The sequence below is a fragment of the Solanum tuberosum genome, unplaced genomic scaffold (genome assembly GCF_000226075.1).
Source record: "Solanum tuberosum cultivar DM 1-3 516 R44 unplaced genomic scaffold, SolTub_3.0 scf00286, whole genome shotgun sequence".
In the NCBI taxonomy this organism is placed as follows: domain Eukaryota; kingdom Viridiplantae; phylum Streptophyta; class Magnoliopsida; order Solanales; family Solanaceae; genus Solanum; species Solanum tuberosum.
Genome location: NW_006239210.1, coordinates 665,552 through 681,886, shown reverse-complemented (window position 1 = coordinate 681,886; position 16,335 = coordinate 665,552).

Below are 16,335 nucleotides of genomic sequence, written 5' to 3'. Positions count from 1 at the left end.
TACAAACCATTTGAAAATGTTTGATGAAAGAACCCATTGGATTGAGTAAAACCCTAGGTTTTTGATAACTTAAAAACACCTTTGAATTGGCTCCTTGAATGAATAATTAGACAAGCATAAAGACTACCATACCTTGCTATTGATTTGCTCACGAAATTGTAGAAGAAAAGTTGGTTCTTGAACCCCTATCTTGAACTTGACCTTTATATCCAATGGAGTTTCTAGAGAGAAGACTTTTTCGGAGGGTGATTTGGGGTGATATGATATAATGAATTCTAAAATAGGGTTTTATTGTTTAAATACTTTCAAAATATCTTAATATACTTAAAATAACCATCCAAACACTTAACTAAGCAAAGGGTGAATTTATCAATCCACCCTTCACAAGGTCGTGCTTTTTGATAGTACACAAGTGCAAACCACGCCCTAGACTCACGGACCGTGAATCCACTCATGGACCGTGTTGCTAGTCCGTGGTCTGGGGCTGTAGCTTGGCTCATGGGGGTCTGACCCATGGAGGCCATCCATGGACAATGGATGGACCTACGTGGGGTGGACCCCTTTCGTGATTCACCCCATTTTGGCTTCTTTGGGGTCTTGGGGGTTAGACTAAGGGTCCTCCTCAAGGACCCCTAGGGTGGTCCTTGGGGAGTCGTACCTTGACGTTTAATCCCTAAACCCCTCAACCAAAGCTTGGGTCAAAATCAAAGAACTCATAACCCTAAACTAACTCAAAATGACACTTGTCGAGCTCTAGTTCAACCTACTAGATTTTAGGGTCGTTACATTATCCCCCACTTAGGAACATTCATCCTCGAATGACACTTTAAACACATTAAATGGGTTAACAACTCAAGACTAGCAGCCCATCATACATGCAACATCATCAACAATGCACAAAACTAGGAGGAAACATCAACTTGACATCAATAAGCTCAATGCAACTCAACAAAGTAGGAACTACCTTTACAAAATCATTATGCATCAAAACTTCACATTTTTCATTACATTGGAGGCATTGCCTTCTCCAACTCACACCATGCTCATTATAACATCATTAGACAAAATATGCAACTACTCTCAAAAGAAGATTTAGGTATGTTCAACAATTCAACTTATGAAGCACATATAGAACTCATACTAAATGCAACTCATCATGAGGAACAATATTCATAAAAACTCATTTCCTCATTTAAACCAGAATTCAACTAGAACATGCATAACATAAGGAGACCATGGAAACACATATTCACACATGACTCCAAAACATGAAACAAGCTACAAGGAACTCTTGGTCTCAAGCTTGAATAAGAATGGAAGGAAAGAGATAAGGATATCAAAACTCTCAACAACCTTACTATTCAACATACTATCCCCCACTTAGGAGAAAACCCAACTAAGGCTAACATGGAAAACAACATAGGAACCTCAATACAACATTCCCAACTTATAAGAAACCATCAACATACTAGAGCTTTTAAACTAGAAAGGTCCTCATTAAGCAACTATTGCTCACAAACAACCTTACCATCTAAGCACATTATCTCCCCATAGGGGTAGGCCTATACAAACTCATTACCCCATGAATTCTTTCAATTCTAAGGTCGGAGTAAAACATCACTATACCTTCACACTCATCACCCATGGTGAATTACACTTCTACCTTTTTTAAAGGAGTGTACTCACTCAATATCTCTAGGCATCAGTTAAACACCACTATTTCTCAAATCTTTCAACAAACCTCAAATCTCATCATAACTAAGCCGAGTTCTACCATTAACTAAGCAAAGCCATAAAGCAACCCATTCATACTAAAGACAACATCACAATCTAACACCTCAAATCCAACAAGTCACATAGCCATAATATACATCAATACTCACCTTTTTCGCCCTCCATCCTCTTAGCATTAACCCTTCGAGTAGTCACATCTTGAAGACCACCGGATAAGGAATAAGAGTGAGAGCTAATGGAGTAAGTTCTATGGCACGACTTGAAGAATGAAGAGAGAAGTGTAACTTCCTAACGTCCTATATCCTCTCGCTCATAGATGTGTCGCGACTCACACCGATGAACAAGACTCTACTAGACATGGCTTATGAGACATCAATCCTAAAAACCATTCCTAAAACCTTATGCCCTGATACCATATTTTTCACGCCCCAAGAGCACCCCCTAGACGAGACCGGCGTACTTGACCCCGAAGGGTCTCATACAAGCCTCATAGCAGTCATAACATTCGATATAAGGAAAATGGTACGAAATTAAAACATTCTTTAAAACCATACAATCTAAAAACATTATTTAAAACAACGGAAGTTTATTGTCTCAACATGGCCATCTAAACAACATACCTGAAAACAAACTAGGGTCACGGCCCTTTACAATCAAAATCTTAACAATAGTCTTAAAGCATAAAAGAACTAGAAACATGAAAAGTCTGTGTCCTCTATCTTTGAGGACATAGCAAAAGATGTCTTGGAAGAACTCTAATTCAAGCTTCGGCTAGGGAGAATCAAATTGAGTACCAATCCCTACACTTCATCAAGGTAAATAAAATATGGGTTAGTACAATTAAGTACTAAGTATGATAGCCATGCAAAAACATGCTTAATATAGACATTTTGTTTGAAAGGCATGCTTATATGCCATTTTGATAAAATCTCATGAATATAAGCATAAGAGACATAATATTCAAACTTAACCAACATGCAAGTCATTTATCAACATTAGAGACACAATCAACATTAAAGCCTTGACCTTCACATTAAACCATCACCTCAAGTAACCCTCGTGCTATACCTTGAGCAATGTATGGATAGCGTCCCTTTCCACCGTCCACACCAAGGTACCACAATAAGGTACCCAAAAGTGAACTTACCCTTTAGCCTTTCCATCTTTAACAATACTCGCACTAAGAGACAAACATTACAAAAGTCATGTCAACACACAAGGACCATCAGCTAAGATAACCCTAAGTCATAATTGTGCAACGTGCAAGTAGCATCCCATACTACTACTCACACTAAGTACTCCTTTGAGGTCACCCTAGACGAGGCACATTGACATTCTTTAAGTGATGATAAGGAAATAACTCATGCTACAATCCAAGTATAGCATGCATCATCTCATTCAAGCATAAGTCACATTCTTAATTAGCTTCATTTCATTAAGAGCACCTTCATTCATTTAGACATTAGATCAACATCTTAATTAACATCATTCTAAGAGCACAGTCATTCATTTAACATTATAAAGGAACACACCGTGACTACTCTCAAAGTCTACTTGTGCAATGCATAGCTGGCGTCCCATATCACCACCCACACTAAGTAGTACATTCTTGAGAAGCCATAGTTCATTAAGATTCTTTGTGAGGGTAAGCCTTAACCGACATAGACCCTGAGAGCTAAATCATGGAATCCCGGTGTCACCCTCACTGGATAAGGGATTCCTACTTGCCTAAGGTAGGACCATTGTTTTATATCTTAATTGGATCCACTAGCTAGACCTATGTGGGCACATAGCTATGGGATAGGGATATTGCTACTAGATACACCGCCTTAATTCACGTGAGGTCATCCATCTCAAGAGCTTGCTACTAAAAACCCCACCTCAACTCGCGTGAGAGCCTCCATCTCATTTCATATCCTCTCGGGGCATGGCATTATTCCCCATAGAGTATTTGACATTCATTACATTAAGGGACAAAAGAGTTTTGCTAGAAACCCCGCCTCAACTCACGTGAGGGTATCCATCTCAAACCCAACATTCATTCATTGGACAGCTAATAGATTCAAAGATGAGAATAGCCTTTCATCTAAGAATCCCTTTATCGTTCATTAGTGTAGAATTGATAATATCCTTTTAATCAACACACCATTATCATTCATTAGAGGATAATTGAGAATAACCTTTCAATATGTACTTCATCATTAACATTATCATTGAACTCCATTAATTCTTTATTAAAGTGTGTTTGTGTATGTTAGAATAGCCTTTCACATAATCATCATCATTCACAAGTGTTAATAGAAATATAACATTCAATCCTAACACAATTAGCTTCTAAACATGATCATCATTCATTTATTTAAATCACACACATGCTTCACATCATAATAATACATTAATATCCACATGTAGGGTAAAAGAAATATATCCATCAATTCAATACCACAATATACATTGTAAATAAACACCTCCACCTTTCAAGTGGCTCAATAACTCAAGAACAATTCTATTACAACAAGTAATTTGGTCATAACATGCCCTTTCAAGGCCATGATCACAAGTAACCAACTCACTATCAATTCACCATAATTAAGGGATAGATATTAATATGATTCAATAACCCAAAGCAATTTAGACATACTCCATTCATAAGCTTTCATAATCCTCAAACCCACTTCATAAAGGCACAATTTAGGAATTGAGAGAATTCATGGGTTCATAGAGTTTTTTTTAATCATAAATCATCAATTAAACACTAATACAATCATAATTTTTCATTAGAAACCATTTGAAAATGTTTGATGAAAGAACCCATGAGATTGAGTAAAACCCTAGATTTTTTATAACTTGAAAACACCTTTGAAATGGCTCCTTGAATGAAAATTTACACAAGGATCAAGACTACTATACCTTGATATTGATTTCCTCATGAAATTGGAGAAGAAAATTTGGTGCTTGAACCCCTAGCTTGAACTTGATCTTGATTTTCAATGGAGTTTCTAGAGAGAACACTTTTTAGGAGGGAAGGGTTTTGATTTGGGGTGATATGAAATAATGAATACTAAAATAGCGTTTTATTGTTTAAATCCTCTTAAAATATCTTAATATACTTAAAATAACCGTCCAAACACTTAAATAAGCAAAGGGTGAATTTACCAATCCACCCTTCACTAGGTCATGTCTTTTGACAGCACACAAGTGCAAACCACACCCTAGACTCATAGACCGTGTTGCTGGAACATAGTTTGGGGCCGTATCTTGGCTAATGGGTATCTGACCCACGGAGGCCATCCACGGACAGTGGATAGACCTACGGGGTGTGGACCCCTTCCTTGGTTCACCCCATTTTGGCCAATCTTCAAGGTTCTTTGGGGTCTTGGGGGTTAGACTAAGGGTCCTCCTCAAGGACCCCTAGGGTGGTCCTTGGGGAGTCGTACCTTGACGTTTAACCCCTAAACCCCTCATCCAAAGCTCGGGACAACATCAAACAACTCATAACCCTAAACTAACTCAAAATGACACTCATCAAGCTCTAGTTCAACCTACTAGATTTTAGGGTCGTTACAGGTACAAATGATTTTGTGGTGTATTGTGATGCCTCTATAATGGGGTTAGGATGTGTACTTATGCAAATGGTAAGGTGATTGACACTAAGGTTAAGCTTAGCATGTCTTTTCATCCCTAAACCGATGGGTAAGCAGGGCGTACCATCCAAACATTGGAAGATATGCTAAAGGCATGTGTTATAGACTTTTAGGGTAATTGGGATGACCATTTTCCTTTAATAGAGTTTACCTACAATAATAGCTATAACACAAGTATTGGTATGACTCCTTTTGAAGACTTGTATGGTAGGAGATGTAGGTCTCCGGTTGGTTGGTTTGAGGTGGGTGAAATTGCTTTGATAGGTCCCAAGCTACTTTATGAAGCCATTGAGAAAGTTCGGCTTATTAGAGAGAGGTTGAGAACGGCTTAAAGTAGACAAAAGTCTTATGCCGATGTGACAAAAATGGTTCTAGAATTTGAAGTTAATGATTGGGTCTATCTAAAAATCTCATCTATAAAGGGTGTGATGAGGTTTGTCAAGAAGGGAAAATTAATCCCCAGTATGCGGGCCCATACAAAATTTTGAGACGTATTGGAAAAATTGCCTATGAGTTGGATTTGCCAAATAAGTTAGGTTGTAATACCCAAAAAACTAGTAGACAAAATTACGGCCTTAAGCTAGGGTTCTAAAGTTTGGTATGAGGTCAGAGTCGTAGATAAGACTTCCTGTACTTAATATGAGGGGTTTAGGGGTTGAACGTCAAGGAACGTCTTACACCCCGTAATCTTATAGACTAACCTAGGACATAGTATGTGGGGTTGTCCAGCCTTGGTTGGGGGCATGGGACTAAGGGACCTAGGATTCACTAAGGAAAAACCTTTTTCCCCCAAGCCAACTTGGCGAGGCGCCAAAGCGCACTTGGGGTCGCCTAGTGGGTTGTTCCCTTGTCCTAGCTACTGGATGTTTGTGCGAGCCAAGTCGGGGTTCGCCGGTTGGATTGGTGAATCGCCCAAGGGACTCCTCAATCGAGTAAGTGAGCTGCCCTTTTAGGGAGCATACTGGAAAATAAGGCGAGACAAGGATCCATTAGGAGTGTCTCCTAGTTCCCTTAGCGAGACAAGAGGGGCAAAGTTGGTGAGGCAAGTGGTGTAGGTTAGTAAATTTTAAGTTGAAACATTAAGGGCCTTTAGTTTTCTTCAAAAATTGAACCTACATTATTTTACTCTTTTCCTAGTAAGTATATAAGCTTTTTAGAATCAAGTTTTCTTGAATTAAGTCATTCTCCCTAGAATCCAAAGAATACGCAACTTCATCCCCTCCAAATAATATTTCTCTCTCTAGAAAACACAAAACTTGAAGAAGAAGAAGATAGAGCTTGAAGCTAAGGTCAAGAACAAAGACTCCATTGTTCAAAGCTTGTGTAGGGCTTTGATTTAAGGTATGTTTACCTTTTCATCTATGGGTTCTTCCACCCATAGAGTCCCCTAGAATTTCCCCAAATTTGTGAAGAAGAAGCCCAATCTAAGCTAGGGTTTCTTCCAATGTGTGGATTTAGTTGGGTATGATTCCAATTGGTTGGATAATACTTATTTATGATTAATTTAGTGTTGATTCTTGATAATATGATAAATCTATATGATTTCCACAATTACCCTAGTCTAATTGATGAAGTTGAATTATGTGGGTTATTGCCGTGGAAGTGAAATTGAAGGTCAAGGTGATCTTCTAGAGTTAATGCTTTGATCAGTAATTGTCTAAGCCTAGAAACTTGTATACATGAATTGATTTAGAATAATGTGAATATGGTGGGTCTTTATTGGTAATGCTTGAGATTGATCTTACATGATGACTTATGACTAGAATCACTTGAAAATGAGGAATGTGATTAGAATTGCTTGAAGATGAAGTTTATGACTTGAATGTCTTGTAATCTAGATATGAAGAAGGATAGAATAAAGTAAAGCTTTGAGAGTAAGACTTGTAGTCATGAATGTTGAATCACTAGGGCTTTGAGAATAAAGTTAATGTGATGAATATAAGTCTAATAGCTAGAATTGTGGTGAAAGGACTATACTCACCTAACCTACCTTATGAATGCTTGAATGTATAAACTGATAGAATTACTTGAACATGGATTGGTTTTCAAGGACATCCTTCCATGAGACATGAATGTTAAGCAAGGCTTAATAGTGAAATCTTGGGGTGTATGCTTGATCCCAAGTGGTTATTGACAATGAGATGGAGTGTCACACGAGAGAGGGTCCGGCTCCAAGTTGAAAGTAGAACCACACCTAGTTGATGTGAGGACTATCTAAGTTAAAGGGGGAACTCTTGCATAGAAGAGCGTGGGTTTTTATACACTCAAATCACAGCTCCATAAAGAAGTATAAGCGATCGTTATCAAGGAAAGAACCCAACTTGTAGGTTGGGTTCGATCCCATGAGGAATATGGTTTAGACTTAAACTTAACTTACGATTATATTTGCTTAGTCAACGTATTTCCGGAACAAGTAATTAAAGGGGGGGGGTTTGTGAAACAAATTTTGGAAATTATGTGAATGAATAGTGAGAAAGATTTAAACTTTAGTTGTTATCAAGATGAGAGAGAAACTAGGGTGTATATGTTCCCCATATGCTCATAACGTGCTAATCCTAGTAATAGTAATCCTTTCCTAGTATATTACATGCAAAGTGATAAGTTAGGTATCTCTAATTCCTTGGTCCGGCAACTAGAAAATATCACCTAACGACTCCTAAACGAAAGAATTATCAATGCATGCAATAACACTATTCAAGAATTACTTAGTTACTATTCATACTTTGTTAATCTCTCATGGTTCCCACAACTCTAGTTGTGGATTTAGTTACCCATATTAGCAAGAACACATTTCATATTTTTAGATGAAGAAATCATGAACTTACGTAATGAGAAGAATAAACTCAGAATCTCAACTTTAATTGGGAAGTCAAAATCTTCAAAACGAACTTAGAAAATTAAGAATTGCTAAAGCTGCAAGTGAATCTCCAAAGCAAAAAACTAGACCTAAAATAATAAAGTCTAACCCCCAAAAACGAGGTTTACAAGCCCTAAATATAGAAAAACAAGTCCCAACTAAAAAGGAAACAAAATAAGGAAATAAAGTTTTGGACGCGGTTTCGATCTACGACACTAACCTACGGACCGTGGATTAACCTACGGTCCGTAGGTCCCTTCTGTGGTTTAGGACTTAGGCAAATTTTCCAACTTCAAAAATCTTCATCTCTGACACAATCGACGGATCAACAGTACGGACCGTTGTTCAATCAATAGTACTTGAATGCTTCTCCGTAGATCCATACTTAGAATCTTCAAAATCAGGTACTGGAACCCCCTCTCTGAATCGTTTGACGGACTTCCAGGATGGCCCGTAGGTCGACCTACGGTCCGTCATTTGCAACCGTGGTTCCACATTTGGTTAAGAATTCCCTGATTTTTCCTTCAGCCTTGCCTGCCCATCTACGTCTACCATCTACGGGGAGTGATTGGACCTACGGTCCGTAGGTCACTTCTGTGGATGCCCTTTTCTACACATTTCTCAGATGTGTCTCTTAACTTCCATGTCTGAACTTATTTCATGCAAACAAGATAAAAACACATTAATACCACTACAAAATGGCCCTAGACATACACAACTCTTAAGTGAAATGTAGTAGAAATACCGTAAACACACGGTATATCAACACCCTCAACTGAAATTCGTTGTTTGTCCTCAAGCGACACACTAAGACTCTAAACGACACTTCTATAGAAGCAAGCATTCAAGCACAAGCAATGACATGGCTCTCTATCTCGACTCTCTTTTCGATTGCAAATATTTTCTCTTAGACTTAACAAGCTAACTTATGCAGATCAAAATATGACACAGATCGACCAATCAATACACAACATACACTTGTTTTGCTATCACCAAGGTGCCACCTTTTCGACAATGTAACTAGTGCCCTTACTTCAAACGAAATCCTTTTTCACACAATGAATATGATTTTGAATACAAGGATTCATTCAACACTCGCGCTCAGACGTAATTTCAAGTACATTTAGTGCTCAATACCATAGGCATTCAACACTCACGCTCAGAAGTAATTTCAAATACAGTTAGTGCTCAATACCATAGGCTTGCCCTTATTTTCACTGCTTAGACTCTCCAAACTAGTTGCTAGGATCACTATAGGACTTTTCCTAGCTTGTAATGTAGGCTCGGGGTCAGATGTGGTATATTTTGGTACTTTTTAGTGACTTTATGCTCTCCTTGACATTACATTGTCTATTTAACTCTTCCTTGACCTATTTTTGGCAACTTTTCGTCTCAATTTCTTTCCCTTCACTCTTTTAAACCAAGGATGCGACTTTTGACTCTTTTATTTACTCTTATTTCTCATTTTCTTATTTTTCTTTTACTTTTTTTTCTTTTCACACTTTTCTTTTGCTCATAGTCACATCCTCTTTCGTACTTTTTCCTCTTTTCAAAACGAAACTCTTTTCATACCCTTTTTTCATTCGGTTTCCTTTTTCGTAGCCACCACCCTCAACTTATACATTTTGCATTAGTTGAGGTGCACAATATCTGATGTCGGACCAGGGCCAAGATCAAGGTAACTTTTGGGGTTGGCCACCCTCAACTTAGGCTTTTGGCCTAAATCGAGGTGCACATGTCCAAGGACGGACCAGGGCCAAGACAATGTTTTTAAGGGAAGGTGAGTTAGGTGAATCGAAAGAATTGGTCAATTTTAGGCCCAAATATTTGTATCAAAACGGAATAATGTTACCATTTGGTTAGATCATTTTAGGCTTAAGTGGACTAATTTGAACAATGGACTATAATCACTTCCTAACTTCTAGCCTAGATTATCCTAGCAGGACCAATGGGGCAAATTCTAGATTGGCACAAAAAATGTTCGAACAATCAACCATTCTCACACACTCTTGGCACATAGTTTCATTATCAGATTACCCAGTTCAAGTTTTGGCTTAAGTCATGAAGTCCAAGTTGGTACCTTTATCATGTCATACTCAGAGCCAACAAATTCAACTCATTCCAGCCTACATATTTTAGCACATATCATAAATTTTAGACGGGTATCATTTTTAATTATGCCATTATGCTTCATTCTTTCTCATGCTTCTACACATACAATCCTAACAAATGTCGGTTCAACAGAAATTAAAACAGTCTTTTGGGGAAAAAAGAACACAACCAAGAAAACCTCAAGAAAAGATTATGAGTTGGGTTACTCAGACTTCACCCTATCACTCATAATCCGTTTACCCCACCCCCAACAAAATAGAGTGCAATTGTCCCCAATGCAGAAAAAGTAAAGAGTAAAGGGTTGGGTGAAGCAAACCTGTAGCGCATAGCGCCAAAGACTCATCAATAAGCGGGTGGGTCCGGTTTCCCGGAGCACGCTGGAACAAAACTTGGGTCACCCTTAGTAGTGCCCACATCATTTATCACAACACCCTCAATAGTTCTATTAATTACTCTAACCGCACCATCAGTGGTGCTCACATCATCTCACACAACATCTACAACCTCAGTATTGGTCCAAGAACTTGAGGCTCCAAGACTGCTCTCACGAGCCCTCTGCTGGCGTAACTCCTCATCTACTATGGACACTTTCCTAGTCTGCTCATACTGTTGGCGCTCCCACTTCTTTTCTCGGGCCTCCTTAGTAGTGTCAGAAATGTTCTTGGAGTGGGGCCTTTTTCCATGAGCACGGATGGGCTCGGGCTGTACTATGTCCTCGCTAAATAAAGCACCAAGCACTATATCATCAGCTAATACATTAGGTGCAGACTCTAGCTCATCTATGGGTGTGGAAATGATGGCATCAATGTCACCCCGGAGACTGACTATCTCGGTCCAGAAAGAAGACAAATTTGTAGCAGGGGTTGGTCACTCGAGGACTCTCAACTAAAAGGCATCCAGGTGCTTATGAACGTCCTGGACCTTCTGGTCCATCATGGTCAGTTCTACATCCATGGTTTCACATGATGAAGTAGTGTGGCCATTTGTGCCTCCAGTTTCTGAACTCCAGCCAAGGGCACAACAACAGCTGTGGAAGGTGGGGTGGCTCAGGACGAGCTAGGGGTCCTGGCTGGCAGCCTGAGATGCGAAGCTTGGGGCATCATCAGTGTGGGCTGGAGGGGCAGGATCATCACACTGCATTTGCTCAACATCATCTACTAAATATGCTCCCAATGGAGGTACATCAACCTGCGGCTCTCGGCGTGGTGCCGCCACATTCACCTCATCCCGAATTAGGCTTATATCTAGGGTCCCCATTGCCAGGATCAACTTGTCACAATACCAAATCGTCACTCCAACATCCTTACATAACTAAAAGATGAGGCAAGGTAAAGGGTAAGTGGTGGAGGACTTGAAAGCCCTCTCATGAATCACTACAATGATCATACGGGAAAAATTAATCTCGAAGCCCACAACCAATGTTGCTACCATAAATGCGCGGTCCTAGTGAGTGCATTATCAACCTTTATGGGAGAAACCCGATTCCGTACCAACAGCTAGAAAAACATAGGCACAAATGTGAGATTGGCTTTTTTAATGCTTAAACCCGGAGTGGTGACCCACTCGACTCGCTCAACGTCAGTAGCAATATAACGAGCCAGCCAGTGCAATACAATCTCCCTTTTCTCAGCACTCTGTTGGAATTCCCCACCCCACATGAAGTCCCATCTATAGTCAAATTTGCCTGTGTTGAGTTCCCAAGTGCGGCCCGGGCAGTAGAGGAACCGGTGGATGGTGACCTCAGATATATCCACAGAAAACCCACGCACTAGTGTAACCTTGAGTGTTGTCTGGGCTCTAGGATTGGCATTCCGGTGAATAGAGCCTCGAAGAGTGGCTGCATTGGAAGCATAGAACTCCCTCACGATCTCCTCTCTATATGATCCTGGTTCCTTTCCCATACACTCGCACTTATGATGTTGAAAGAGCTAGTGGATGTCGGGTACAGTGTGTAGGCTCCCCGTAAGAACTCTGTGCTCCTCTGTGATCAGCCGGGCCATCTTCCCTTTATCGTTCAACATTTTGGCATCCCTGTAGATTTCCCATTGTCACTCCACGCACCATCTATTGGGATCCTCAGCAACCGGAGTAGGGTCAGTGTTTGGTGGAACTGGGATGTAACACCCCAGAAATTCTATGACTTAAGTTAGAGCCTCACCTTATGAAAAATGACTTAAAAATAGTTAAAATGATGTTTATAAACCTAAAATAATGTAATTGACTTGGTTTGGAAGAGTAAAAGTGTAAACGTCAAGAAACGACCACGACGTCCTGAAACTAGAGAAGAATGTGTTCTAGTGTGTCCTTAGGTTTTGGGCAGGTTTGGGAGTGTCGTATGATGGTATAATCTGGTGAAAAGGTTTTAAAATAGGTAAATATATGTTCTTAGGGTCAAAATGTTCGAATACGACTCCCCGGGACCACCCTAAGGGGCCCGAGGAGGACCCCAACCTTAGCCAAGCAAGCTGCCAAGGAAGCTTACAAATTACATTTCGAGGGAATAGGGGCGCGTCGCGCACTTGCTCCCCCAAGGAGCTAAAAGTCAGTTCGCGACGCGGTCGTGTCACAGACTCTACTGTCTCGAAATTTAATTCCAAATATCTTCAGGAAACAGCTCCGCGTCGCAGACTTGTTCCGCGACGAAAATGCAGAAAATTCAGAAATCTATTTTTACTTCATTAAAGAGTCAATTTAAGTGAGGGGTATTTAGGGTACTTTAGGGGACGTTTTATATAATGATTTTTAAGTCAATTTACCTCACTTTTATCACTCAAACACAAAACCCCAAAGATCTAACCTAAAGTTCCTCCTTCTCTCTACTATCTCTCTCTCTTCTCAAGAACTCCATTCAAGAAGATTGGAACGTCAAGAAGAAGACCAACTCTCCAAGGTTTCAACTCAGATTTTTGTGGTTAATTCATCTATAAGGTATGGTTGCTTATCACTTTTGGGATTCCTTTCCCCAAGAGGCCCCTTCAAGATGAATTTCAAAATCTCCAATTTCTAGGTTTCAATCTAAAAACGTGGGTCTTCTTTCTAAAGTGAACTTGATGTGATAAACTAACTTTGATTGATGTTATATGAACAATTATGGATGAATTTATCTTGTATTGGTGGTTTCTTGAAGAATTTCCCATGAGACCCATGTTTCTCCTTCTTTTTCTAATTCTTACCCTAGTTTGTGTTGGATAATGATTGAAGGCTATGAATTGAATGTGATGTTATGCAATTCATGTTTGTATGATGGTGATACCCTAGGTTATGTATAATTTCTATGAAATTAGGGTTGAGTCTTTGAATGAAGCCTTGAAGGCTATGAAGGGAATATGTCAATAGCTTATATTGATGTTGATTATGTTATTACTTCATGAATTACCTTGTATTATGTATTGGTTATGAATTGTTTGGTAATTGAAGTATGGATGTCCCACGAAGGGCTAAGACGGTATGAAGGTTGGTTCTTCTTTGAAACTCAAGTATGAAAGGTGAATTACTTAGATTGTAATGATGCTATACCTAATGTGTTTTTGTGGTGTTATTGACCTTGTTTTCTCATCCTTAACCCTCTACACTTGAATTAGCTAGGAAGTATGTACGTATATTATGGTATGATTGCTATATGATTGAAAGGTAATTCTTATGATTGTAGAGTAATGTAAAGTGAAAGGTTTACTCACTTGCTAAGTGTCTCTAAAGTGAGGATTGTTATTCATCTATGAACACATATGAGCTATTATGGTAAGATGTCTACATAAGGGTCTATTAAAGGCTAATGTGAACTTATGTGATGACTAAAGATGATTACAAAATGGAATTAGATGCTTAGCACCGAAAGGGCATGTAAATAAGATGGGGGGTCTCACGTTTAGTAAGTCCGGCTCCCCACATGGGTTTCCTCACGTTTAGGAAGTCCGGATTACCTATGGTATGTGTTGCCTCATGAGATGGAAACCCTCACATTTAGTAAGTTAGGGTTTCTAGAAGAAATCTCCTTGACCCTTAACTATGTGCCCACAAAGGAATCTAGCTTAGTGGATCCACCTAGATAGCTATGTATGAATGGTTACACCTTAGGCAAGTGTTAACCCTCCCTTTTCGGTGTGGGAGCAGAACACCGGATTCCATGTAGCTCTCATTATCTATGTCGGTTATTGTAATATTTCCCTAATTTAAAAGTAAATGAAGGTATGAAAGGTGTGAACTCTTACTAGGGCTTTCTTAAGGGTTTCTACATAGTGTAAGGGAGGGTATGGGACTTCTCTTGCACATTGCACTTGTGGGATCCTAAGAGATGGTTGTAGTAGTGTTCTCTTATGATTATGATTATTATGACTTTATGTATGTTGAAGCTATGTTATTTATGGTCATTATTAATGTGGTAAGTTATGATAAAATATGATCTTATGAATGTATGCATGAATAAGCTTGCTTAATGCGATACTTGGCTTTGAATAGGGTTATGGGGCACTATTCTTTGCATTGCACTAGTATTGCTTGGGCTGTCTACATGTTGGAATGATATTATGTTGGTTTGGACTATGATATTTAAGTTCACGGCCATGTCGCTGACTCTACAGTCTCGAATTTAATTTCCAGAAAACTTGTGGGAACACCTCCGCGTCGCGAACTTGTTTCCCGATGAAATCTGTGAAAATAAAACTCAAGTTTGACTTGTTTAAAAGGTCCAACTAAGTGAGGGGTAGTTTGGGTACTTTGGGAAATTAATATAAACGGTTATTCTACCTATTTTAGGGTATTTTAAGTTGGTTAAAACCCTAAAACCTAAAATTAGACCCCATTCTTCAAATTGACCATTCCCTCTCAAAATAGATTTTCTCAAAAACTCCATTGAAGACCTTGATGAAGCTCAAGCTAGAAGATGGGTTTTCAACTGATTTCTTCTTCAATTTCATGGGTCTTCAATAATTAAGGTATGGTAACTCTTGATCCTTGAATAACCTCTCATTCAAGGAGTTCTATCAAAGATTTTCAAAAAGTGACTCAAAGACGAAAAATCCCAATTTTCAATCTAAACATGGGTTCCTTGTCAAACGATTTTCTAAATCATTCTATTGATGAATTCATGTGGAGTTAAAGTTTTTAAGACAATTTTCAAAGGAATCCTTGAAGAACCCATGATCCCCAAATTCTCAAAATTGGCCTATGATGTGGGTCTTTGTGAATATGATCTCTATTGGTGAAATTATGTTTAGATTAGATTGTACTGATGTTTCGTATGATTATCTATACTTATTCATGTTGAATTGTGGGTATATTGATGAGTTGAGGATTATGGTCTTGTGGGCAAAAGTTATGGATTGATCACTTTGTTTATAGAATTATACTTAGATTGTGTTTATGATATTGAATTACATTGTTGATTCCTATTGCTACCTATGTCAATTGATTATGAATTGTTGAGAATTGATCCGTGGTGATCATGGCTTGGAGAATTGGTAAGTTGACCTAACTTCTAGTCTATAGTATGAGAATTGATGTTGTGTGGCTTGATCCACTTATGGTGGCGGTGTTCACTTCTTGTCTATATATGCATGTTGAGATCATGGGCTTGAATGCAATAGATGTGAAGTGAATTGATGATTATGATGCATATGCTTATGAAGTTATGCTATGAAGGTTATGTATGAAATACTCAATGCTAGCATGATGTTTAAAGTGTGTTGATGATGAGGAGTATAAAGTGAATGATAATTTTAGGGATAAGGTGTGGTCTACATGATTGACTATATTAGGTACTATTGCGGAATGACCACTACTTATATGACCCCTATATGAATGTGTGATCATATACATATTAGGAGTACCTATTAAATGTTGAATCTATCCTTGTCCCCTATGATGAAGTGTGGGTGTGTGGTCTAGAAACCCTAAGGACTTTATATGTGAATTGCTCATGAATTGGGGACATTCTGAATGTGTTGTGATCCCTTTAAGGGAAAAGCACTCAATATCAATGTTGTTGCTAAT